At 38.0% G+C, this 25,496-nt stretch overlaps 1 protein-coding gene across 1 annotated transcript in view; it reads right to left on the bottom strand.

Annotated features, from left to right (window-relative positions):
* Positions 1–21,563, bottom strand: part of ARAP2 (ArfGAP with RhoGAP domain, ankyrin repeat and PH domain 2) — a 216,413-nt gene extending 194,850 nt beyond the window's left edge. The window contains 2 exon segments of the mRNA XM_032593080.1: positions 14,872–14,965; positions 21,438–21,563. The gene's annotated coding sequence lies outside the window, so the exon portion shown is untranslated.
* Between the last annotated feature and the right edge of the window lie 3,933 nt (positions 21,564–25,496).

Raw genomic sequence — 25,496 nt, 5'->3', positions numbered from 1 at the left:
GTTTTCCCATTTTCTAAACCTCAAGCATGGTCTTTCTTTTGGATTCCTGTAGAAATATATACTATGTGGTTTTCCTGGCTTCATTTTAGGTCCTTAATCTGTTGAGGTGTTTTGTTGTTGTTTGTTTTTTTCACTTTTTGCTTTTTACCTAAGAATTCTCACATACTTGTCATGTATTTTTATCTGTGTAAGCCACCTTAAGTCCTTTTCTGAACAAGGTGGCTTATAAACAAAGTTTCCCACCTGAATAGGGACATGTGTCAGAACACCAAACATTGTTTTGGCCTCAAGTTACTTCTCTTGGTAGGTTTTATAAACCTAATTGGGACTTTGTGTCTCTTTGCAACAATGTCATAGTCCCTTGATTGTTTATTCAGTAATTTATTGTTTAAGAAATTTATTGAACACTTACTTTTTGATAACTTGAGAATACAGTCGTAGCAAATACAATACAACCTCTGGATTTACAGACTTCTCTGAGGGGAAATAAAGTTAAAAGCTGTAAGGAACACCAATGATTTAATAATAGCCCTGGGAAGTGAAAGAAAAACAATGTTCCCCCATTGAATACATACATTAGTTTTAAGATGTATTCTGGTTTTAAGAACCTTCATATATGGAGGGAAATAAAAGGTATCTGAGGAAATATGTCAAAAGTACTCTTTTATTAACTGTTTACCAATAACTCAGATTTCAGCCAAACATCTAACATATATGTTGTAGATATAAAACAACTCTACAAGTTAGAACTCTTTTTCTAATTTTATAAATACAGGCTTAATTGAGACTTAGGTTAAGTAGTCAATAGTGTATAAATTAAACACATCTAGGCTGGATTCATATACTATAAATTACTTAGCCCTCACAGTGAGGCATTCAGGAAGCAAAGTATACAAGAAAACTAACTTCATAAAAAGTGAGGTCTGATATCTGTTTACTGCCAGGACCGTTGGACTATATATTCCCAGGAATTTCCATCTAGGTTGGATTTATTCCAAAATGACCTAGTCCCGTCCTTATTTCCTCAATATTTAGTCAGAGAGCAGGTGTAGCTATGTACTTTGCCAGACTTTGTGTCTTTGCTCCGCCTATCCCTCTTACCCAGAATGCACTTTGCTTCTGAAAGAGGTAATGTGACAGAGTGGTAATCTTCCTCCTCTCCTCCCCTTCTCCCTCCTGTCCCTCCTCCCCCTTTTCCTTGCATCTTCCAGGGTAACACCTAGAGAGCATTTAGGTGTCAGTTGCTATTCCCAGCACTTTGATTGCAAAAGCTCCCTGAATTGTCTCAACACCTTGAAGAGACTGTGTTATTAGCCCCATGATAAGAAAACTTAAGAAAGAGAGGTCAAGTAATTTGCACCAGTTAAGAAATAAAGAAAAGAATTCCAAGCCACTCTCCTTCAGCATCCGCCCTCTGCACCGGATTGGCTTTCAGGGAAATCACGGTGCTGGAATTGAAAAAGCCTGTGCTGAAAATGAAGGCTGATCATGTAGTTTGTGGCATTTTGAAAAGATGCATTAAATTTTCTGAGTCTCAATTTCCCCATCTGTAAACTGGGAATAATAATACCTATGAGAATTTAATGTGATTACTTATCTAAGGTCCCTAGAAAATAGTAGTCCCTTAATACATTTAGTTCTATTCTCTTTACTCCAATTATTCTTCAAAACAATGTTCAAACCTCATCTTCCTCTTAAGCAGATCTCTGCTACCCAGAATTGTATACACAACAGAATTTAAAGCAATCATTTTTTCTCTAAAGGAAAATCCCATATTGTTTTTGCCAAATAGAAAACTTTAGGGATGTAGATAAAATAGGCATGTGTCTAGTTAACAGTATTTAATTCAATTCCTTTTTGATAAGCAAACATTTATAAAAATAAAATTATATATTAATGTATAGACACTGCCTATTCCATTCATGTTTTATAAACTAATTTTATTTACATTTTCGCATGCAACTTTAATATCAGTAACTGCATCAGGAGAGCCACATTTTGAATCATCAGTGTTTTGTTTTGGGTTTTTTGTATTTTGTTTTTTGTTTTGTTTTTGGGTTTTTTTTTTAGAGCATATGAGTTTCACTTCTGTCTAAATTTTTGAAGACACTTAACTTTCTGAATTCTTTTATGATTCTGTCACCGGGAATGTTTACAAACCACAAGTTCCCACCAGCGTTATATTAAGAAGTTGTATTTTCTCATTCATCCTAGATATGTACATTTGTAATCTCCACCAGTCTTTTTAATGCTTTTGAAAAGGATGCTTGCACTAACATAGAGCATGTACAACTAACTGTGAGTTCATACTTCCATAAGTAATTACTTCATCTGTTTTAAGTATCTTCTTCTTGGGGCGCCTGGGTGGCGCAGTCGGTTGAGCGTCCGACTTCAGCCAGGTCACGATCTCGCGGTCCGGGAGTTCGAGCCCCGTGTCAGGCTGATGGCTCGGAGCCTGGAGCCTGTTTCCGATTCTGTGTCTCCCTCTGTCTCTGCCCCTCCCCCGTTCATGCTCTGTCTCTCTCTGTCCCAAAAATAAATAAAAAACGTTGAAAAAAAAATTTTTAAAAAGTATCTTCTTCTTGATTTTTAAGACAATTCCATCAGATGACCTCTGTATGTATCCTGAACCAAGACTGATTGAAGATATTCAGGCCACATGCCTTACATTCAACTCCAGTAGTTCAAGTACTTCGCAGTTTGGATTAATGTACAATAATTCTGGAAGGGTAGTGATCCTCGAATATATAGATTCCAGGTACCAGGCACTATTACACATTTTTAACACTTCTAATCCTCTCAGCAGGTTTGGAAAGTAGGTACTACCATTAGCTCCTTTCTTAACCAGTGAAGAAATGGAGACACAGAGTTTATTTCACCTAAGAACAGTAAGGGAGAAAGGATTTGAACCCAGATAATGTGGATTCAAATCCCATATATGTCTTAAGCACTGTGCCTCAGAGAAAACTTTTAAAGTTTTGGCTGGAAAGATATCTTTTCTAAGGCCAATTTTTGGGGGGAAATGATGTGCCTAATTTTCAGGCTCTCTCTTGGATTTCCCCAATGACATTTGTTTTCGCCACTATTGGAGTATAGCTATGTTAGGGGATTTTGCATTACAGATATTAAGAAACTTTTCTTATTACTTTTGTTATTCCCTGAAGTTCCACTACCTCTCTGGAGGTATGAATTCCCTGAAGAGCCCATTATAGGGCCTTGGATACATTTTTGTTTCATTAAATTAAAGTACTCATTTTCATTAGGTTAAACACTTGGTACTTTGTTAAAAGTTTTAAGAGTTGCTTTGAAAGCTTTACTAACTTTCTCACTACAAGTGAGCAGCCTGGTGGATGCCTACTGTAAGGCAGAGAAATGAGGAGTGTCAAATACTCAGTCAGTTAAATTTTACCAAAAAATTATAAGATTGTGGAAATAATTTATTTTGAAATATAAGTTTTCCAGGAGCGCCTGTGTCGCTCAGTCGGTTAATTGTCTAACTTAGCTCAGGTCATGATCTTGCAGTTCATGACTTCATCAGGCTCTGTGCTGACAGCTCAGAGCCTGGAGCCTGCTTCATATTCTGGATCTCCCTCTCTCTCTGCCTCTCCCCTGCTCGTGCTCTGTCTCTCTCCCTTAAAAATAAATAAACATAAAAAAAAAAAGATGAGTCCTATAGGGGACACCTCGGTGGGTCAGTCAGCTAAATGACCTTGATTCAGGTCCTGATCTCACAGTTCATGAGTTTGAGCCACTATGCTGACGGCTCAGAGCCTGGAGCCTGCTTCAGATTCTGAGTCTCCCTCTCTCTCTGCCCCTCCCCTTCTCACACTCTGGCTCTCTCTCAAAAATAAATAAACATTTATATATATATTTTTTCCAGAACTTATTAAATATTTTAAAACATGGTATGAATTGTCAAAAGGATAGAATTAGGCTGGTGGCAGCAGGGGAAAAAAAAGATGAATGAAGGAAGCAAATTTTGGGGCCAGTTTTAAAATCAGTGGGCCCTATGAACCTCGAAATTCTGATCTCAAAGCCTTCATCATTCTCTTGTGGTCTAAAAGAGTACATAATCTCTAGGGGTTTGCATCTCCCAGGAGAGAACACAGATACCCAAATCTAACTAAAGATATCAATTGTGTGAAAAAAAAACTTCACTCATACAACTTGAGAATGTACCATTCCATGAGAATTTTGTCTCTCCTGCTGCCCTGTACATCGCTTATTTTTTAGACTGGAAAATTTCAAAGATACAAAAGATGAGATGTAAAAAAAAAATAGGAAGTTTTTCTATAAAACTAGTATTTCAGAAACTTATTTAGGTACTAGAGATTAGAGTATTTCTTTGACACTGATACATATTTTACACTTTACTACTTCTGAAATGGGGATTTATCTTAAGATGGATTGCTGCTGGCCAGGCAGTAGTCATAGTATAATTTGTCATTGCCTGTATATTCGTGAACCTGACCACACATGTTTATATCGTCGTCATTTCAGTTACTTGCACTGGCAATCCAACAGTCCAACACATGTTGAGTTGTCATTTACAATGTCTTTAGAAAGATTACACTAGGTTTCTGCAAAAAGTCAAGGAAACAGAACAATGTAATATTAGATGAAAATCTACATCTAATTCTCAAAGAGAATTTTTTATACATATATAATAAAAATTCTAAGTGATTTGTGTTATGTCATAGTTTGGGTCACAGTGATTTTTTTTCTCATGGTTTAAAAAATATTCATGTATTCTAAAATACATTGCATTTTTTGGGTTCTTGACATCCAGTAGTTTCACCACTGCTGACATAAATATCTAATTTTATTTTTCTATAGAAAGAAGTTCATTAAGGAAAAACAATTATTAAAAGAAGTTCCAGAGAACCTAATTATTGTCAAATGGATTTGCAGATGAAATACATTCACAGGGTGTAAAATTATTACTTCCACTTTGTTGTGTCAATTGTTCTCACATATATTTCCAAAATTGAGTTTACTAAACACACCAAAAATTATATTTGTACTACAGTTTGAAAATGCTCTATACCTCAATTTTTTTTCTTTTTGCTAAAAATGCTACCCTCGTAGTAGATAATTAACCTTGACAGTTCTTCTGACATCAAGAAACAAAAGGGGGGAGGGATTTAAAGAAGCAAAAGATAGAAAGGTTAGAAATACAAAAACAACAGCTAGAACTAGATCCCCTATAAAGCATTGAAATTAAACTATTAAAAAACTAATTTGAAAAGCATAGAATAATACCCATGTACAAGATGAAAACAAGGAGTGCCTGGATGGCTCAGTCAGTTGAGCAACAGACTCTTGGTTTTGGCTCAAGTCATGATCTCAAGGTTCCTTTTAAGACCCACACTGACAGTACAGAGTCTTCTTGGGATTCTCTCTCTCCTTTCTCTCTTCCCCTCCTCCACTCAGGCATTCTCTCTCTCTCTCTCTCTCTCTCTCTCTCTCTCTCTCTCAAAAATAAATAAAATTTTAAAAAAATTTTAAAAAGATACATGAAAAACAAGGAAAGGATTGATAAAACCTCCTACCACAAGACAACTGTCATAAAAGCAGAGGTCACAAACTAGCTGTGGGCAGCATGAAGTCCAAGTATCTTTCAGAAGCACATAGAGCTTAGTACTTTTTAATTAATTTCCCAGATATAGAAGATTTTATATTAAAATACGGATTTTCAGCTTCTCTTCAAAAATCAGAATGTCTGATAACACTGAACTCCTATTCCCACAAAGCAAGTCTGAACCAACTGGAAGAATGGCTGCCCTTTCTGGATAAGACATATGTTCTCTAATCTGCTATAGTCCTATTCACCCTGTTTCTCCTTAAAGTTATAACTTCGGAGCTGTGGAGGTTGCAACTATGGGACATGGCCCGAAATTATGAGCTGTGGAAGACAGACTGTATGAGTGACAAACTTATGGATTTCTGAAATGGAAGTCTTAGAAATATACGGCCAAGGTCAAAAGTTAGTATATTAAGAATGTTTCATCAGCAGAAGCAGCAGCAGTGTGATCGTCAAAATAGCTAGTATCTATTGAGTTCTTAAAGTAAGTCAAATAACATGTTAAATGTGCTGTAGCTATTATTCATTCAACTAATTTTTGTAGATGCTGTAAGATATGATGAGTCACAGATGCCGAGACAAACATAGACATACTTCACTATCTTTTGGGAACTCTCAGTATGATAGCAGAGGCAGAAACTACACAAATTATTACACAAATATATATGTATGTATATGGCACATGTAAATGCTATTACACACACATAGATATATATAACACATAGTATACATATGGTACATATACTACTTAGTATATCTATGCATGCATACATACACATTTACATGTTTACATGTATATATAACATATACATGTATGATTATGTGTGAACCATATGAATCTGCTGATATTTGTCTATATTTAACCTCAGAAATGGTCACTGCATGGGGTTTATATTAATACATTTAAATTGAAACTGGAAGAAATGTTTTTCTCCTATTCCCAATCTTTCCTTCATGCAGAGGGAATTTCTAACCCTCCCAGCCTCTCTTAACTCCCATTTTCACATCTCTACACGCTGCCCTATGATAGTGGAGTACCCTATTTATTGGGTGTCTTTGGAAGAAGGGCCTGGCCACATGAGCCCTGCTTCTTTATCCCCTTTCTTGTAGCATGGGCTGTCGTCAGGGAGCCAGAATTCTGTGTTGCTCTTTCAAGCTGTAAGACCTATAGGAGGTTTAAATATATTCAGAGCTTCCAGAAACTGACATGTTGTCTCAAAGTAATATTTGACTCCTTGTCTGCCTGATTCCTGTATATCTTCCCATTTATTTCAAACAAAGCACCCCGACATTTGTGGTATTAGGAATGAACAAGGTTATATGCAAGCATGCAAGCAAATAAAAAGGAGAAGGAATGATTTTTGATCAGTTTATCAGAAGAATCCTCTTTAAACAAGTGACGTTTACACTGAAAAGCAAAGACTGGGTGGGAGTGAGCTATGTGTGCTCAGCTTGTGTGTGGGAGAGTACAGAGATAGGCTCCAGGCAGAGAAGAGCATTTGTAAAACCTCAGATGCACCAAAAGCAGGAACTTTGGAGGAACTGAAATAAGTTCTTTCAGCTAGATAGTGAGCAAATTAGACAGGATGATGTTGGAGGGACAGGCACACGCATTGTATATGGCCTTTTACGCCATGTCTAAGTTTGGGGATCTTATCAGAAGTCATTGGGATGGCCATCTATCGGCTGAATACAATGAGATGCAGAAAGGTTAAACTGCAAGAAACTGCAGAAAGTTAAACTGCAGAAAGGTTATACTGTTTGATAGCACACACGTATGATTCCAGGGACCACTCTTTTAATTGCCCTTCTGTTCCTTCTGTCCAAAAGAAGTACACAGTCTAATCGGCAGAAATTTCAGGGTGTATGTGCATTTGTAGACTTTAACCTACCTATAACAGATATGACTAATGAATTCACCAGCCTGTTGAGGGATTTATAAAGAATGTTTTGTATTTATAATTTCATACCTCTAAGTTTGGGGAAACAAAATGGACAAATGAGTCAATTCATCCTTCCAGTTTCTACAGAATTCTAACGTTAGGGAAGATTTAATCTTTTTAACTGCAAGGCGCCCCTTTTGTGTTACATAAGCAAGTTCAATCATTTCCCCCCAAAACAGGTAATTCAACATAGATTGGAGGAAGGGGAACAGAGGATAAGAATGTCTGAGCACTTCATGAAGGAGTGTTGGTAGGTAGATTTGACAATGAAGACACTGAGTTACTCTCTCTACATCTAAGAGTGTCACAAATGGACATGTGATTTAAAGCTTCATTCATCACTGACCTCATGTACAGTTTGTACACTGGTTGCTAGCAACTTCTATGCTATCAGTGTCTGCTGTTCTTACTCTGCAAAAAAAACACACAAAAATCCGTATATCCTGTTTCTCTGTCTGAAAAGGTAGTATTCTCAGTTTCTTTAAAACACATTTTTTAGAAAAGATATCTATCTGCCATTTGATCATTTTCTCTGTGTGAAATATGACATACCATCTCAGTTATACCAAACAGCAGGTGCGCAGACCTTCAAAGACCTAACTCTCAACTTTGCATTTCCTTCACTCCACATGGCTTCTGCAGCATCCTGTGTAATGGTTTTGTATTTTTTCCTGTGGAAACTCTCCAACCCGCACTACTTCAGCTTCAATCTGGTTTAGCGATCAGAATACAGGGTGTCTGCTCAGTACATTTTGCAAGCATATTAAGGAGACCATGGCAGTCATGCTTGGTTGAACTTCTCTTCTTTCACTTGCAAAGGAACTACTACTCATGCATTCATTCAGCCATGAATGCTTGGCTTTTTTATTATAGTTACTAGGACACTGAAAAAGGAGTTTTTTGTTTTTATTTTTCATTCATCTCCACAAGAAAGAAAGAAAGAAAGAAAGAGAAAATAACACAGTACTGGATGGAATCAGTCACTTGTCTTTATGCCCCAACTAGGGACGATTTCTACTAAACCTATAATTTTTAAAAAGACACCGATTTAATGCATTAGAATATCTTCATAAAGTGCCAAGTGCATTTTCAAATAAAAAGCACATTTATACAACTATCAAATGGGTAAATATTTTTATTGAACGGGCTGAATTCAATAGGCAATAATTAAACATAGAGAACTTTAGTTTCTCTTTCATTGTCCCTTCCAAACTGTGCTTTCAGATTTACTCTACTCATGAATGAAATACAGGGTGGATTCCTTAGATTTTCTGATCTGTGTCGTTGAAAAGAACAGTCTAATTTATGTGCTCTAGCACGACAGACTAACTCCAATCTATTTCATTCAATATAAAACATACTGTTCTCCATTACCACCCTCTTTCCCACAAGCCTGCTTCAGTTCTATCATGCTTCCTTGGGGTGGTGGGGAGGGAAGGATTAGAGGACTAGACGTATTTCTCTCAGTTGCTCACCTCTTCCCTCATCTGCTAACTGCTGCATCAGACCCCTCAAGGATCAGGTGGATAGGAAAAGGAGATTGAGAGGAAAGGTTGTCTCTTAAGTGGTGGGTGCAGCTGTAATTTTCTGGCTTTTCCTCTCCTAGTTTTTCCTAACTCTCTCCCACTCCGCCACCACCCCCACCCCATAACCACTGCTGGAGTCAGGGTTCTAATGGATGCTCCAGAGATGCTGGAAATATTTCCTCTCAGCCAGCAGCTTTTGACACCTCTCCTCAGGCCCTTCCTGGTACATTAAGTTTCTTCCACTAGACTGAGTGCCTACTTCAGACCTTTCATACAGTCCACAGTCTTCAGCAAATTTTAAGATACACAGATGGCATTTACTACAGATATGTGAACTCTTGTCCTTTTTTCAAAGCTGAAGCTCAAACTGCTGCCCATACTATATTAAACATGGCTAAGAATAGTAGGGAAGAGTCAGTGGACAAGTGTATCATTTGAGAGAGACAAGTTGTAAGAACACGTCACTACATCCACAAGGCTGGAGTCTTTCATTTTTTACAGGAGCCCAGGCATCTGTGCATGTGTGGGTGGTCATACTTATTAAATACTACCCATATTTATTAGTGCTGGGGTCATCTTTATTAACTATCCACATGCAAGTTCAGTGCATAAACTGTCTCTCATAATCCTCATACCAGCTCTATGAATTGGATTCTATTATTAGCCTCATTTGATAGATGAGGGTACTTAAAGGTTTAAGAGTTTAACTTGCCCAAGGTCACATACCTTATAAATTGTAGAGCTGGAACTCAGCTTAGTACCATTGTCAGATGCATAGGTCTTGCTCACCACAATTACCACATCAGGCCACCTACCCTTGGGACCGGACTGTGATTAGTTTAAGTAGTGACTAGAGCTGGGATATTTAAATGGATTCTTGTATCCATTGCCAAAGGTTTGCCCAGATAACAGACTTTGACAGCAGTTGTCATCTCTGTGTTATGGATAGAAATCTTTCACTGAGTGAGGTGTTTCCTGGGTACAGGCCTATACATGACTGTAATCTTCCAATTAAACAATGCAAAACAATAACAAGACCCAAGACTTCAGAGTCATCCATCTACCCCCTCACACAACTTCTTGCATATAGCATCAATAATCTACTCAACAGTGTTCTGATTAAAATTTCTTCTCATAGTTAATGAAATTTATAGTTTACTTAGTTATGATTTCTAGGAATCTAGCTATGCATTTTAAATTCCAGTTTATAGGTTCTTTGTGGCATCTCTGAACATTGGAGATAATCATATTATTCACAGTAGCTTGTGAGAAAAAATGGGTTCAAGTCATAACATTATTAGGCAGGTCATCCACAAGAACATGAATATCATGGTGAGTTCAGAGCACATAGATTTGCTTCATAGGCAGGAGAGCATACCAAGACTTTGAAAACATTAAGGTTCTTGGCTATTAGGCCTACAGGGGTCTCAGTGGCAAGATTCAATGGAAAAAGAGAAAACCAGAATTTGGCCTGAGGACAGACCCAGGGAATGGTCATTATTTTAACATATAATGTCTAAAAGGGTGAAAGGAGTAAAGATAGATCCCAGAAAGCATTTGACTATTGACTTAATCTGATGGGATGGTTATGCCAGCAGAGAACCCATGCAGCTCTCCAAAGGCCCTGCTTAAGTCAGTCATAAAATTAGCAAATCCAAACTAAGGTTTTGTATTAGGTCTACATAATGCTTTATGAAAACTAGAGTATTTGTTCAAGTTTGAAAAATGGTTTCATCAATACTCTCTCCTAGAGATTTATGACATACATTATCATAGTAAAGTCTTTATGGGAATCCTGCAACACACACACACACACACACACACACACACGCACACACACACACACAAGACCAAACCTGTTTAATCTTGCCTAATTTATCATTTCCCAGGTCTGTCAGATCAAGAGACCATCTTTTTTGTATAACACCTTTAGTTTGCTGAACCACACTTTCAGTAAAGCTGGTACAGTTAATTAAGGGAACCCCACATCTTATAGGTAAACCTCGAAGAACATTATTGACTGTTGCTTCTTACAGCAAAACTATTGAGAATTTTTTGGTCAAAATGAGTTAAAGGAAATGATCTTTAAAATATTTCCAGTGTACAGCTATTCTAGATGTCTGCTTAAGATCTGAGGACCTCAAGCTGGAAACAAGGGTGACAAACTCAAATGAAAATCATAGGGCCTCCAGGATATGGGCCTCAGTTGAAGGTCTGTCTACCTCTTCATGGAAATGAAATAAGATATCCTTATGACTAAAAATCAATTCTGGAATCCAATTCTACTCACAGCTGAGGGTAAAGATCACAAAGTTTATACCACAGAAAAATTTAACCTAGAAAATTTGTGAGTGGATGGTAGCAAATGCTGATATAAGCCCTAAAAGAGCTAGTAAAGTACCTTATGACCTATAACCAATTTAACTAGGTTAATTAGTGACATAACTTATAGAGAAATTCTTGAAATAGTTATTTGCCAAAAATAACCAATATAATTGAATGGGTTGACATACAGGTCTAACAATCAGACTAGATAATATTTTTGAAGGCTTAATTTGAGTCAATTACAGAGGTGAGCACTTCCATGGATTAAGTATGTTGATCCTCATAGAAGCCCACATTTTATAGAAGGGAAGGGAACCTGAGGATAAGAGACATTAAGGAATTTGCTCAAATTCATAGTGGCGATAAGTAGTTGAGTCAGAATTACGCACTCTATTCAAAAGCCCAGTATAGGATTTTTACGTGTTTGGGTTTTATGCTTCTTTGGATGTAACAACAAGAGACAAAATAACAGTTCCCTAAATAATACAGAAGCTTCTTCCTCTCTTAGTTCACATAAAAGTATTTCAGAACTGGATCAAGCTCTTGATCAACATTTGGAATTTATCTCATAGCCAATTATGGCTGCTCTAGTTCTCATCATCACATCCACATCCCAGCTGGTGAGAAGGGGAGAAGAAAATGCACAGTGTCCTTTTTTATAGGCCAGACCTAGAAACTGTATGTTATTTCTACCCATAACCTATGGCCTAAAACTTAATGAAATAGTCATGTCTAGCTTATGGGAGGCAAAGAAATGAAATCCTTATGCTGGGTATCCATGTGCTCAATTAAAATTGCATCATTCTTTTTACTAAATGAATAAGGGGAGAATGACTATTTGGGGAAAACTAGCACTTTTTGTCACAATCATTAGCTACAAGCTATTTAATTATGGATCCCTACCCAAAACTGTATTTTAGGTTTAGAATAGTTTATGTTAGGCAATCTTTTCTGCTAGAAATTGAATAGCAGAGCCAGTTGGCTGGAATGGTGTGAAGTCTGAGTCAACAAAAATTCTTTCTTCATATGGATGGGAGAGGGTGGATCTTTCTGGCATGATGGAAGATACATCAAACATCTTCAAAAGTATTATAAAGTTGTTAGAAATTATTGTTGGATCCACCTAGAGATAAAAAATACTTGCTATGTCTCTATAGTGTTATTAAGATACAGATTGTGTTAAAGCATAAAAGATCAACATTAAGCTCATGCAGATGAGTCCATGAATGATACATGTTTATAAGGGTCAAGGAATAGTCATTTAAACTACTGACAGTCTCATTTATTCCTACTGGATTAAATGCATCATAAAGAAGAAAATGAAATACAAGTGATACTAAATACTAAATAGAGGTGACATCATAGGCAATAAAGAATACTTATTCTAGCTAAACACACATATGAAAACCATCAGGCTTTCTATGAGATTACCTATGGACAATGTGTGAGAGATAAATCTATATTACAGCAATCCATTCTAAAATCTGTGAGGATAGAACGCATCAAAAAAATCTCACAGAGAGGTGCCTTCCTGGCTCAGTTGGTGGAGCATGTGACTCTGGATCTCAGGGTTGTAAGTTCGAGCCCCACATTGGGTGTAGAGATTACTTAAAAATAAAATCTTAAAAAAAAAAAAACTCATAGAAATTTCTATAAATGATCATTTTCCTTTGGAAAAAAAGTATTTAAAAAAAAAATCTCTGGAACCACACAGAAATTATTGCAACTATCACAAGTAAATGGCTCAATGTTTAAATACCAAAATTTTCCCACATTTTGCTTATTAGAACTAATAAACACTAATGCATAGTGAATTTACCACTTTGAACAAATTAAGTCACTTTTTAAAATCTTGTCTTTATATAGCTCTCACCTATACAGAGTTCTGATATCTTTTAAATTTCTGTATTTTCATTTACCTTTCTTTTCTTTTTTTATCTTTTCAAATATTTTCCCAGGCATTCACTTTTATTGAGAAGAGCACTGCAAATAGCTACGTGTCATTTTTTGTTAGAAATTCACAGCTTTCAAATTCCTTTCATATGCAATTTTCATTTACTTTTGGAACTAATGCATATTAATGCAAAGTACAATATCTTATTAGAGATATCTGAAGCTCAATATATTTCTTAATCTTCTCTTATTTAACTAGTGAAATCCAGAGGTTCTGATTTATGATCATTTTAATTGTATGGAAGTTCTTCATGTACTCTGGAGCCTCCAAAGCATTAAATGTCACTCCACACCTTTTCTAAGTTCTTCGGTGCCATAAATATCATTTCAAGGAAAGTAGGTTTTGTGTTTCCTGGGAGACCAGGTACCCACAGCAATATTCTTCAACAAATAAAGGGCACATTTATTCTTCTTTCAATATTATAAAACTTGGGAGAAATTTTTGTATTAAATCCTAAGAATCATAGACCATGTAAATATATACATTTTTTACATTTATAGTGGTGGCCTCTGCTTGGAACCTAGGTATTTTTATCTTTGTATTTGGATAAGTTTGGGTGCCTCTGGAGGTTCTATGCCAGTTTTGAAAATCTTTTTGTAGCAGAAGACTCCTTTGTCCAAATGAAATCTTCAGAGGAAATGAAAATGAAACAAATAAAATTGATGATAATCTGGTTGAAGGAGGGAAGGCATGGGGGTGGGACCTCTTCCTCTCCGTGGAAGCGTGGGTAATTCTAAGTACTTCACTCTACCAGTGACACAGATTGCCCTTCAGCTCAGCCCATGACTCAGACCTCTGCCATACGGTAGGACTTGTCATAAAATAGACGCTAAAAGTGAAAGCTGTGCTGTACAATCTAAAAGATACTGAGAACCCAACACAAAAATAACATGTAAAGTACATTAAAGAAAGCAGCCCTGGAGAGTGAAGGTTGTATTATGCCGGAAATTTCTGGAGCAAAGAATGGCCACAGTCTACTGAGCAGTAAAATAAGTAGGATGGATCACCATTTGGACCTTCGAGGAAGACCTCACCTTTGACGCTTATCAGCAGGACCAAAGTTTCATCACAGCTTTCAAGGCTTGGGCAATAGACATCACAAAAAACCCGAGAAGTAGAGGAAACTGCAGGTGCCCCATAGTAGCTGACAGGGTGTTTCTTGAGGACATGTAAGGCAACCCTTTAAAACACTCTTAAATAGGGGAGGGGAAGAAGGAGGTAAGGAAGGCCATCTAAACCCCTTTTATTTGCTAGAAGCTGTATAAAAATGAAGGTATCAGACAGGGTCCAGTCAGGAAAACAGAATTCACATTCAGGGCTTCAATAAGGAAGATTGAATAATAAGGAACAGTGACGCAGGTATTGGAGCTTTCAGAGCAAGAGGGAGACACGAGGGTAAACTCAGAGCTAATAAGAAGTAGCAGGTATTGCCCCAAGAGCTATGGGAACAAAAGGCAAAAGATGGAAGTTACCAGAGCAGCAGCTTAGAGGAGGAACCTCATAGAGCTCAGACTCAGACCTCTGATCAGGGGCACCCACCTGGCTGGTGCTGGTTTCTCTAAGGCAAATGATGAATCTTGTCCTAGAAGTGCCAAACGGAGTGAGAATAAACAGTCACTTTTGCTGGGCAGTGCTGAAAGATAAAATAAGAAAGAAGAGGAAGGTTCTTTCTGCCCTTCCCCTCCCCCTCCCTTGTTTCTAAACTCCCTCTAGTGACTCCTTTTGGCAGAATGTAATAGGACATTAGCTAGCAAAGCTGTACCAACCTCAGGCTTGCAGAAAGACATATTTGGGGCAGACACAATAGATAAATACAGGAAGCACAGAAAAGAACTGTGTGCAACTCTTACTACAGCCCCATATTTTTTTCTCCCAGGTTGGTGTGATAGTACCTTTGGTGATATATATATTGTTAAAATTTTGATTCTGTATTGTTCAAACATTAGAGTGGAAAAGCATAAAAGAGATAAATGTACTGTAAAATTACTCTCAGAAAAAAAATAGTTTTATAGAAATTATGGCAAAGCCCTTATTTTTGCAAGATATTTTTCAACACTCAATTTTATATATTGACATAGTATTATTAAACTAACTCCATTCAGTGTCTTGGGGATATATTTTGCAGACAATTGTAGACACGTTAGACATTTTTAATATTAGAGGCCTGACTGATAATGCCTGCTCTTAAAAATTTTATTTTTTGTATTTTTAAAAATTTGTTTAATGTTTTACTTATTTTTGAGAGAGAGAGAAAGAGTACGAGCAGGGGAGGGGCAGAGAGAGAGAGAGACACAGAATGCATGAAGGAGGCTCCAGGCTCTGAGCTGTTACCACAGGGCCCACCACAGGGCTTGAACCTATGAATCACGAGATCATGACCTAAACCGAAGTCAGAGGCTTAACCAACTGAGCCACCCAGGCACCCCTAAAATTTTCTTGGCTAGAACGTTATCCTCTGCTTTTTAGGACACAAAAGTCTAGAGTCTCAGGTAGGTACATTTATAGGTTTTCGTACTTATTTGATTTGAGAGGGGCAAAAATTTGGCCCTGCACATCACACTTTGTGAGATTATAGGATGAACTTCTATATGGGACACTGCCAGTGACAGACTTCGACTTCAGTAATTTATGGTCACACTTTCTTCTTGCATATTTGGTATTTTAAACAAATGAATTGTTCTTACTTTAATCTAAAACAAAGGATACTGGACTCTGAAGACTGACTACATACATCTTAATCCCTGGGCTAGGCCGAAATCGCCCATTCATTCAACAGATGTTTGCACGGTTACTCTATCAGTCAGGGTTCTGGCAAGGGAGGAGAGTAACTCTGTGTTCTGGGAAAAAGGATTTATTATAGGAATTAGACTTTACAATTGAGGGAGGAGCTGGGGAAGTGAAAGTCTAGAAGGCAGAGTTTAGATCAGAGTAGTTAGCAAGCAGCCCATCTGAGAAGCCAAGAACAGCTGGTTGCTAAATTGGAACCATAAAAGGGGTTCCCATGGAGGGCTTTATGGAGAGTTGCTCTTTCTGTGGAGACCAACTCTATGGGTCCACAGTCAAGTGCTTTGAGGCATACCTGAGGTCACTGTTGATCGTCAGGGCTAGTTGGCTGCAAGAAAACCTACTGGCAAAGCAGAGGAGGAAGAAAAGCACTCGAAACCTACTGATCACAGCCTCCTCTGTCCATCATTTCATCTGGCTGCAAAACAACCTTCAGAGAATAATGTTTGCTGCATCACTTCCAATTTTCAAATCTCTTGCAAGTTCTTCTTTTGGCAAACTATCAGCAGGGGGACCATATAGATGAGGGGTTTCTGGGAAATAGTTCTCCACTTAATGAAGATGACATAATAGTTCATCACAGCCTGTCCGTGCAAGAAACTTATTAAGTAATCTTCTGTAAAATGGGAATAATAACAGGGTGGTTGTGAGGATGAAATGACATAAGGCACATAAAAGTTTTAACAGTGTCTGCCACATGGTGAACGCTCAGAAAGTGATTATTATTGTATATTAAATAAACAAAAATGGAAAGTAGTATAAACAACTCTGCTTAAGGTAAACTAGGGCTGCTATGGCAGCCCTGGGAGTGTGTCTCTTGGATCTCTGCTGCGAGTAAAAGCAATGCTGGCCCTGGCCAAGTGCTGGCCACGCCTCCCCGCTGGCCTGCAGCCAATGACTGGGTGTGGCGGTGATCCTAAGGCAGGTCTGTTCCTGGGAGACTGGGGATTCCTCTGGCCATAGAACCTTTAGCTCAAGACCTCCCAGACTGCCATGCTCAACTTTCTTTAGAACTGCAAGTCCCATCTAGAATCCTTCCTTCCTTCCTTCCTTCCTTCCTTCCTTCCTTCTCTCTTTCCTTCACCCAAGTTTAGGATGAGGCCTCTTCCAGCTCCCTACACTTGTCTCTCACTGGCAATTCCCCTAATAAATTTCTAGCATGTTTAATCTGGTACTGGTGTTTGCTTCTTGGAGGACATAGACTAACATGAGTGCAAAAGAAAAATAACATCACCCTAAGAAAGTAAGGTCTAGCAGCAAAAAGGGGAAATTAAAAAAGTGATGATTAATATCGAAAAACTGACCTTCATGGTTGGATTATATCACCAATAAAAACTGCCTGGATATTGATTCTAGAGTGCCCACCTTTCTTTTCTTTCCTTTTCTTTCTTTCTTTCTTTCTTTCTTTCTTTCTTTCTTTCTTTCTTCTTCTCTTCAACACATATATGTATTTTTTTTAATGTAGAATTTATGTGGTTTACATAACCTGCCCTCCCTGACAACAGCCACACTATGACTAGACAGTCCTATAGTTAGAAGGAGAAAATCCTGTTTTCTTGAGACCACACTGATGAAAACCCATGGAAGCCACTCCCTTTTCATGTCTCCATACCAGGACTTTGGCTGGAATGAAGCCAACATTGGAAGAATATCCTGGGAAGAGTATCAAGTTTCCCTACACAGTCCCAGGTAATCCAAGCAGGTGGATATATATTTCCTTCTTCTGTTTACAATGCAACATTGATCGAGCTGGCATCTATTCTACCCAAAACATAGTTGATATCATATTTGAACAAGACTGTAAGGGATGTTAAAAGATAAACGGAGGCCCATATTAACAATTTTTAAGGACTGGGGTGCCTGGGTGGCTCACTAGGTTAAGTGTCCGACTTCGACTCAGGTCATGGCTTCACAGTTTGTGGGTTGGAGCCCTGCGTCCAACTCTGTGCTGACAGCTCAGAGCCTGGAGCCTACTTTGAATTGTGTGTCTCCTTCTCTCTCTGCCCCTCCCCCACTCACGCTCTGTCTCTGTCTCTCTCTCTCTCTCAAAAATAAAATAAACATCAAAAAAAATTTAATAAAAACAATTTAAGGATTTCTTTGAGCAAAAAAACAAAACAAAACAAAACATTCAAATCAGGCAGCACCTAAACCACAGTGGTCCAGAACACAACCCAGTCAGGAGCTGGGGAAGAATCTTATATGAAGTGCAGAAATAAAGAAAGGAGATTATTTGATTAGCTAGAGCTTGAAGCTTAGTTGGCTATTTGTGATTGGTTGTCCATAGCATTTCCATTTCATAATCTTGAGGCATTTACAAGCTTAGATTTTGGTTTGTTTATATAGGCCACTATAGCATTACAGTCATATCGATCTAATGGCCTCCTTGTTTAAGTAATTGAATGGGGTAAGCTAATCATTTCTTCAATTGCTTTAAACTCCATTCCTGCTTCAGTTGAGGTTATCAGCAATACACATATCTAAGTTAAAACTCTTTTGTGCTAAAGAAAATTGTTTCCCAGTAATGCAATTTAATGTTCAAATGCCTTCACTGAACTCAATGCAAGAACCACGAAGAAAGTTCGATGATTTTGCAAAGCTTCTTGCAGAGGCCTCTTTCATTATTTTAGTGTTCTCTACATAAAGATATGTATGCCAAAATGACCTAGAATTCAGTGCCAGAAATGTTTCCTACCTCTCTTCATCTAAAAATAAGACCAAAAAGGGGCACCTGGGTGGCTGAGTCGGTTAATAAGCCTCCCATTCTTAATTTCAGCTCAGGTCATGATCTCGCTAGTTCATGAGATCAAGACCCACGTTAGGGATTTGTGTTGCACATGGAGCCTGCTTGGGATTCTGTCTTTCCCTGTCTCTCTGTCCGCCCCCCCCCCCAAGAAATACATAAACTTAAAAAAAAGAATCAATTTGCCTCTTTTCCAGTAATTTCCCCCCCTTTTTCTTTGTATGATTTCTGATCTCTCTGTTTTTATTTGTAACAATCATAATCTTTTCTAGTAATTTTCCCCCTTTCTCTTTGTATGATTTCTGATCTTTCTGGTTTTATTGGTAACAATCATAATGTTTATGAGTTTATTTTAAGAACCATAAAATATTTATATTTGTTTTGGATGGGAGAGGAATAAAAAAGCTATAACATTTTAAATTATATATAATATACATATTATATATAAATGCTTACTCTATTCAAACCATGATTACAAATTACTGACCAAATTTTAGAAATAAATGATACTTAAAATTTTTTGTCATGTTTGTTTATTTTTGGGAGAGAGTGGGAGATGGAGCGAGATCAGGGGAGGGGCAGAGAGAGAGGGAGACACAGAATCCAAAGCAGGCTCCAGGCTCTGAGCTGTCAGTGCAGAGACCCACATGGGACTTGAACTCCCAAGCTGTGAGATCATGACCTGAGCCAAGAAATAAATGACACTTAGAGGAGTTATGAATAATTTAATAATTCTAATTCAAGGAAGTGCGTGAAGTTTATAATTCATGTTTGTTTGTTCAAAGGACAAATCTTTTTCACCTGAGCCAGGTACCAGAACTGGAAAATGTAGCTAACCGGCAGCAGACAAGCTCTGTGGCAAAACTTCACCCACTGCAGATAGTTCTTTCCTGAGTGTCCTCATCATAAAAGCAGAAGGTAGAACTAGGGGCACCTAAGAGATTACTTCCAGCTCGGGAAGTGTAGAATTCCTTTCAAGTTTAAGCTCTATGGATTTCAACATTCAAATGTCTAATTATCCTAAGAGAACACGTACAGGAATGACAAGAAGAGGTGGCGTTAGCAAGAGGAAGTGTCCAAACGTGCATCTACTTACAAGACACACTCAGGAAGTGGACTCTAGTGAAGTGTTTCCTTTCATATTAGATTTGAATGTTATATTACATAATGAGCCTTTTGAAGTTCCGAGAACTCAAAATTCCATTCAGTGATCTGACATCGTGAAAATGGACATTTCACCAGTCAAAAGAATAAGTTCATGATGGGGAAAACAATGATACTAAATATATTTACAATTTCTTAGTCATTATAGTAGTTTTGTGAAACGATAACCAGGATAAAAACACACTTTTTGGTACATATCACGTAAATCAGAGACTATGCTTGACAACAAAGGAGAACACTCTATAATTATTTTGAAATAGTGATTTGTTTTGTTTCAAGCACAACTGTGCACAATTACTTTATTCTAGCATTCAAGATAAACAAAACAGTCAGATCTGAAAGAATTTGGTATTAACTTTATTGTGAAGTAATCAGATAATTTTTACAGGCTGCAACAGGTTGAGAACTGTCCTTTTACCTGTAGCACTAAGATAAACTCTAAACAAAAATACATGAGAGGCAGAATACACAGCATTAGCAATTGTTTCTTTAAGTCTACCTTAAATAGTCAGCTAGTTAGCCTCTCCTGGTAGGCTGAACTACACAACAGGATGCAAGTCTTTCTAGGTTCCTTTCAGTTCCATAAGGAATGGGACTTGTATCCCCAGCGCCTAACAGAATATTTGACACATAGTAGATGCTTAGTAAACATTTGTAGTGAGTGAACATATCTGTAGGTTATCTTGCTCATGGGTTATCTTGCTTGAGGGTTTAAAACTGAAGTTACTGATATTCAGCAAAATGGCTGGATTTTATTTCTCCATAGCACATGGAACACATTTTAGAATGTGTGTGTAAATATATATGTATATTTAGATGCTAGTTGTATTTCTGGCATCGTATACAGTTGTTTGAAGGTGGGTGCTGTTTTCTTGTAAAAAATTGAAAAGGAACTCCCTATTTGTAGGAAATCCCTTGAATCTGAGCTTAAAAAGTGCTATAAAGCTCTATTTTATCTTGGTATTGAGGCTCCCCCAAAGGATGTATCATTCAAAACCTCAAAGGAAACTATTTTATGCAACAGATGCAATCAGCCACAGCACAAAAACAGCACTTTTTGGAAGGCTTATGAGAGATCCAAATGCTGTGAATCTCAAGATTCAACTCAAAGGGGCTGGAATGAATTACCTTATATTATATACTTCCATAGGTTTACCAGTTTTGTATCCTAGAAAATCATTTGAGAGCAAACATAGGGGGAAAAGTCATGTTGGCAATTACCATAGAGGAGTAGTAGAAATCCCAGGATCCTCTGGAGAAGGTGTGAGTAAAATTGTTTCTTCCAGTGCCTTACCTATTGTAGGTCAACAAACAAACAAACAAAACCAAAAAAACCACAAAAAACAAAAACAAACAAACCCAAAACAAAACAAAAAACAAAAAACAAAACAAAACAAAACAAAAACCCACATACCAATGCTTACGTTTTCATTCAAACTCACATCCACAGAGTTGTTTTCTCTGGACCAACCAAATTCATTCATCCACCAGCCTGAGAGACTCGAGGACTGAGCAGAAGACTGTCATCACTGAAAAACGTTGGTATGTAAGTTAGAAGAAGTTGTTTTCACGTTCAGAATGCTAGCTGTGTCACACTTCTTGTCCCCACGGAAACAGGATGTGCTTGGTCTATCTAGGTGATGAGTGGGGCAACAGCGTTGTTGCTGGGCTGCATCCCTGGGGACGGTTTCACCATGAAGTTCTCCTGATTGCTGCACTCTTGGTTCATCTGTGGGTCCACTGTTCAGTCTAAAGTCATTTGTATGTAGCATCCTCTACTTCACTGGCCTGCCCGTGCTGTTTGTCATTTCTTCCCCTTCCTCTCCTGGGTCTAGTCTATAGCATTCATTCTTCTAAATCCCTGTTTAACACATGGCTTATTTGTTCTTTTGATGTAAATTTTTGGTTTTCTTTGATTCTTGTTAAATGCAATGTTTGGCCATTTTTGCTAGACTTTTAAAAAAAATGTTGATTTATTTTTGAAAGAGACAGAGTGCAAACGGGGGAAGGGCAGGCAGAGAGGGAGACACATAATCTGAAGCAGGCTCCAGGCTCTGAGCTGTCAGCACAGAGCCCAACACAGGGCTCGAACCCACGGACCGCAAGATCAGGACTTGAGCCGAAGTCGGACACTTAACCAACTGAGCCACCCAGGCACCCCATTTTTGCTAGATTTTTAAGATCCACTAGGACAAGAACTGTTTTTTTTAAACCACATACAGGATGAGGAGAATGCTCGGCACACGATATACCCACAATATATTTTGACTGATAGGCAAATATCTCACTGCCAGGCTCCTAGTCTCTGTAATATGTAGATGTACAGGTTAATTGTCCTCATTTTTACCAGCAGAGGTTTGTTGATAAACACCTAGCTTCTCTCAAGTGGATTATTCTGATTAGCTTGTCTTGCTCTTTGTGCAAGTCATGGCTCGAGGGTGATGATTAAAGTCGTCCCCAAATAGGTTGCAATGTCTATGACTGGACCGAATCTCACAACTAAGCTGTAAGGAGGAGATCACCATTCTCACATTGAAACAGTCCACACTGTATAGAAGCTGAAGCTGTATGCACATGGTCGACTTGCTCAAGAATTCACTTGCCTTATTATATTCTGCTTCTTTGTTTATTTTGTATCATACAAAAGGGCATTGCCACAGCTGCTGGATTAAGTAATGGCTCAAAATATCAGTCTACAAGGTCACGCAAACACACTGCTATTTCTTCCTTTGAACAAGGATTTCAACTGCTGCAAAAATCCTCAAAATGCACTTACATACTCACATGAATAGTCCTCCTATGGATCATCTCTTCCTCTCAAAAGGCATATTGAAAGTATTTCCTTGTTCTTTGTGGGTTTTTTTTTTTTTTTTTCTAGTTCCTAACATGTTCTGTGCTATCTTTCCTTGAAGTGCTCTACTTTCTGGGTTCTTAAGAATGTTGAGATTGTTTTTCAGGTATTAAGCTTTGAGCATGTTGCTGAGGTGAGAACAAATAAAGTACAATAAAATATTTGGGAGTCTGGTGCTTTTTAAAAACATAGAATTTCTTTATGAGCATACTTTGAATATATTGAAAATGTATATTTAAAATCTCATAACTTATCCCACAGGGTAAAGCTGAAGGTTCCTTGCATTTCCAGTAATTGAATTAGTAATTGTCAGTTCTTTAGAAATTGCTCCTTTTTGCTATTCTAAGCTATCGTTAAACTTTTGAAGATTTAATTAATAAAATTGTGGTTTTCAAAAGTACCCAAACAGAGGAGTCTGCTCTTCCCGTGGATGAATACATTATTTCTCTTGTACTTCTGAAATAAGAAACGTCCTCTAGTGTTGAACATACTGATATATTTCTCCTGGTATCATCAGTCCCTCTTAGGACATAAATGAGGCACAGAGGGGTTAACTCTTTCAGAACATAAGGAAGCTTCCCATACAGAGGCATTGACTTACTATGCCCTCCTGTAAAATCAAATGAATTCATATGGCACCTTTACTAAAATGCAGTTAAATAATTAATGCCTAACCACCTAGTTTATTTTTTTTTTCCAGGAATGATCTTAGACTTTAGAAAATTACAAACCAGCTTAAGATTAAAGAGGATGGGGACACCTGGGTGGCTCAGTCAGTTAAGCGTCTGACTTCGGCTCAGGTCATGATCTCACGGTCAGGGAGTTGGAACCTCACGTCCAGCTCAGTGCTGACAGCTCAGAGCCTGGAGCCTGCTTTGGATTCTGTGTCTCCCTCCCTCTCTCTCTTGGCCCCCTCACCCCGCCCCCCGCCAACTCATACTCTGTCTCAAAAATAAAATAAAACATTAAAAACATTTGTTTTAAGATTAAGGTGGGATTACAACAATGTATTTGCAGCAAAAGGAGTATGAAGACAAATTGAACTGTGCTATTTAAACTACAATTTTCTCACTCCCACCCCCACCCGACAAGGATGGCTTATAGCAATCACTACCTATTGCGTTTAAAACAACACTAATATTGCTTAAGCAATAATAGCATATTTTAAAAAGCGTAGGCCTGATTTTCAGACCTGATTTTCAAATAATGCTCTTAGTTTCTTTGTAAGTAGCAGCCAGAGTTAAAAACGCCCCTCATCTTGGTGTTAGATAATACCACAGAGAGTACTTCTAACTTCAGCCTTAGCTTCTGTCTACTGGCTAGACCTATTTAAATTTCCTTAACCTGTTTAATGAGGTCCAAAAATAAATGTATATTATAGAGAAAACTGAAGCACACTCACTATTTACAGAGAAATGACACAGAGAGGGCGTTTATGCAGTATGTGACCTAAATAACCCAAAGCAGATTTAATTCAATATGGGAACCTGGGATTACAGTGGAGCTGTTATCTGGGTCTATCAATAATTGTAAAAGCATCTTTACAAGGTGGCATGATCTTGGATCGCCGGTGTCCTGTCCTAACAAAAAATGAGTCCTCAGGAGAACAGAAATTAATTTACTCCTTTTTAAAAAACGTTTGTTTGTTTATTCATTTATTTATTTTGAGAGAGAGCAAGCGCATGAGCGGGGGAGGGGCAGAAAGAGATGGAGAGAGAAAATCTGCTGTGCTGACAGCAGAGGCTCAGAGGGGTGCCACAAACCGTGAGACCACGACCTGAGCTAAAATCAAGAGTCAGACATTTAACTGACTGAGCCACCCAGGTATCCCAGAAATTAATTTACTCTGGTTCTTAGTATTTAAAAAAATTTTTAAAGCTTATTTTGAGAGAGACAAAGACAGTGCGAGTGGGGGAGGAGAAGAGAGGGAGAGGGAGAGGGAGACAGAGAATCCCAAGCAGGCTCCACGCTGCTAGCACAGGGCCCGGCGTGCGTCTTGAACACACAAAACCGCAAGATCATGACCTGAGCCGAAATCCAGTCAGCGCTTAACCTACTGAGCCACCCAGGCACCACCTTAGTATTTACAGTTGAATAAAGTTCCCTTAAAATTTTATAGCCTAATTCTGAATTAAGAAATAAAACAGTAGAAAAATCATGCATTGCTAACAGTGCTCAAAATGACAGAAAAAAAATGTTCTTGATGTGCAGACCTAATGCAGAGGCTGAGAGGTACTATTGCAGATCCACACACACACACACACACAAAAATTAGGTAATGCTGGTGAGGAAACTCACAGACCTGCCAAGACTCTAGTGCAAATGCGTTTATCCAAGTGATTTTTGGCAGTTGATTCAAGGCAGCAAGAGAGAAAGAACAGGGAAGATACGCTGAAAGGGAGAGGTAGGTGGGACGCCATTCCAGAAAGGAGATGCCTGTGATAATTTCATAATACAAATGCTTGCCGAGGGCTGGTTATGGCTGTCCTCCTCCCACCTATTGCCATTCACTGAGATCTTAGAGTGACCCAGAACCTGGAGATCAGAACAATAAGGAGGAAAGTGACACAAAAGGAAAAGATTGATGACATTTTCTTTTCTGATATTGGACACGGTTAGTAT

This window comes from Lynx canadensis, chromosome B1 (genome assembly GCF_007474595.2).
Source record: "Lynx canadensis isolate LIC74 chromosome B1, mLynCan4.pri.v2, whole genome shotgun sequence".
Lineage (NCBI taxonomy): Eukaryota > Metazoa > Chordata > Mammalia > Carnivora > Felidae > Lynx > Lynx canadensis.
This window is presented reverse-complemented; position numbering and strand designations above follow the sequence as displayed.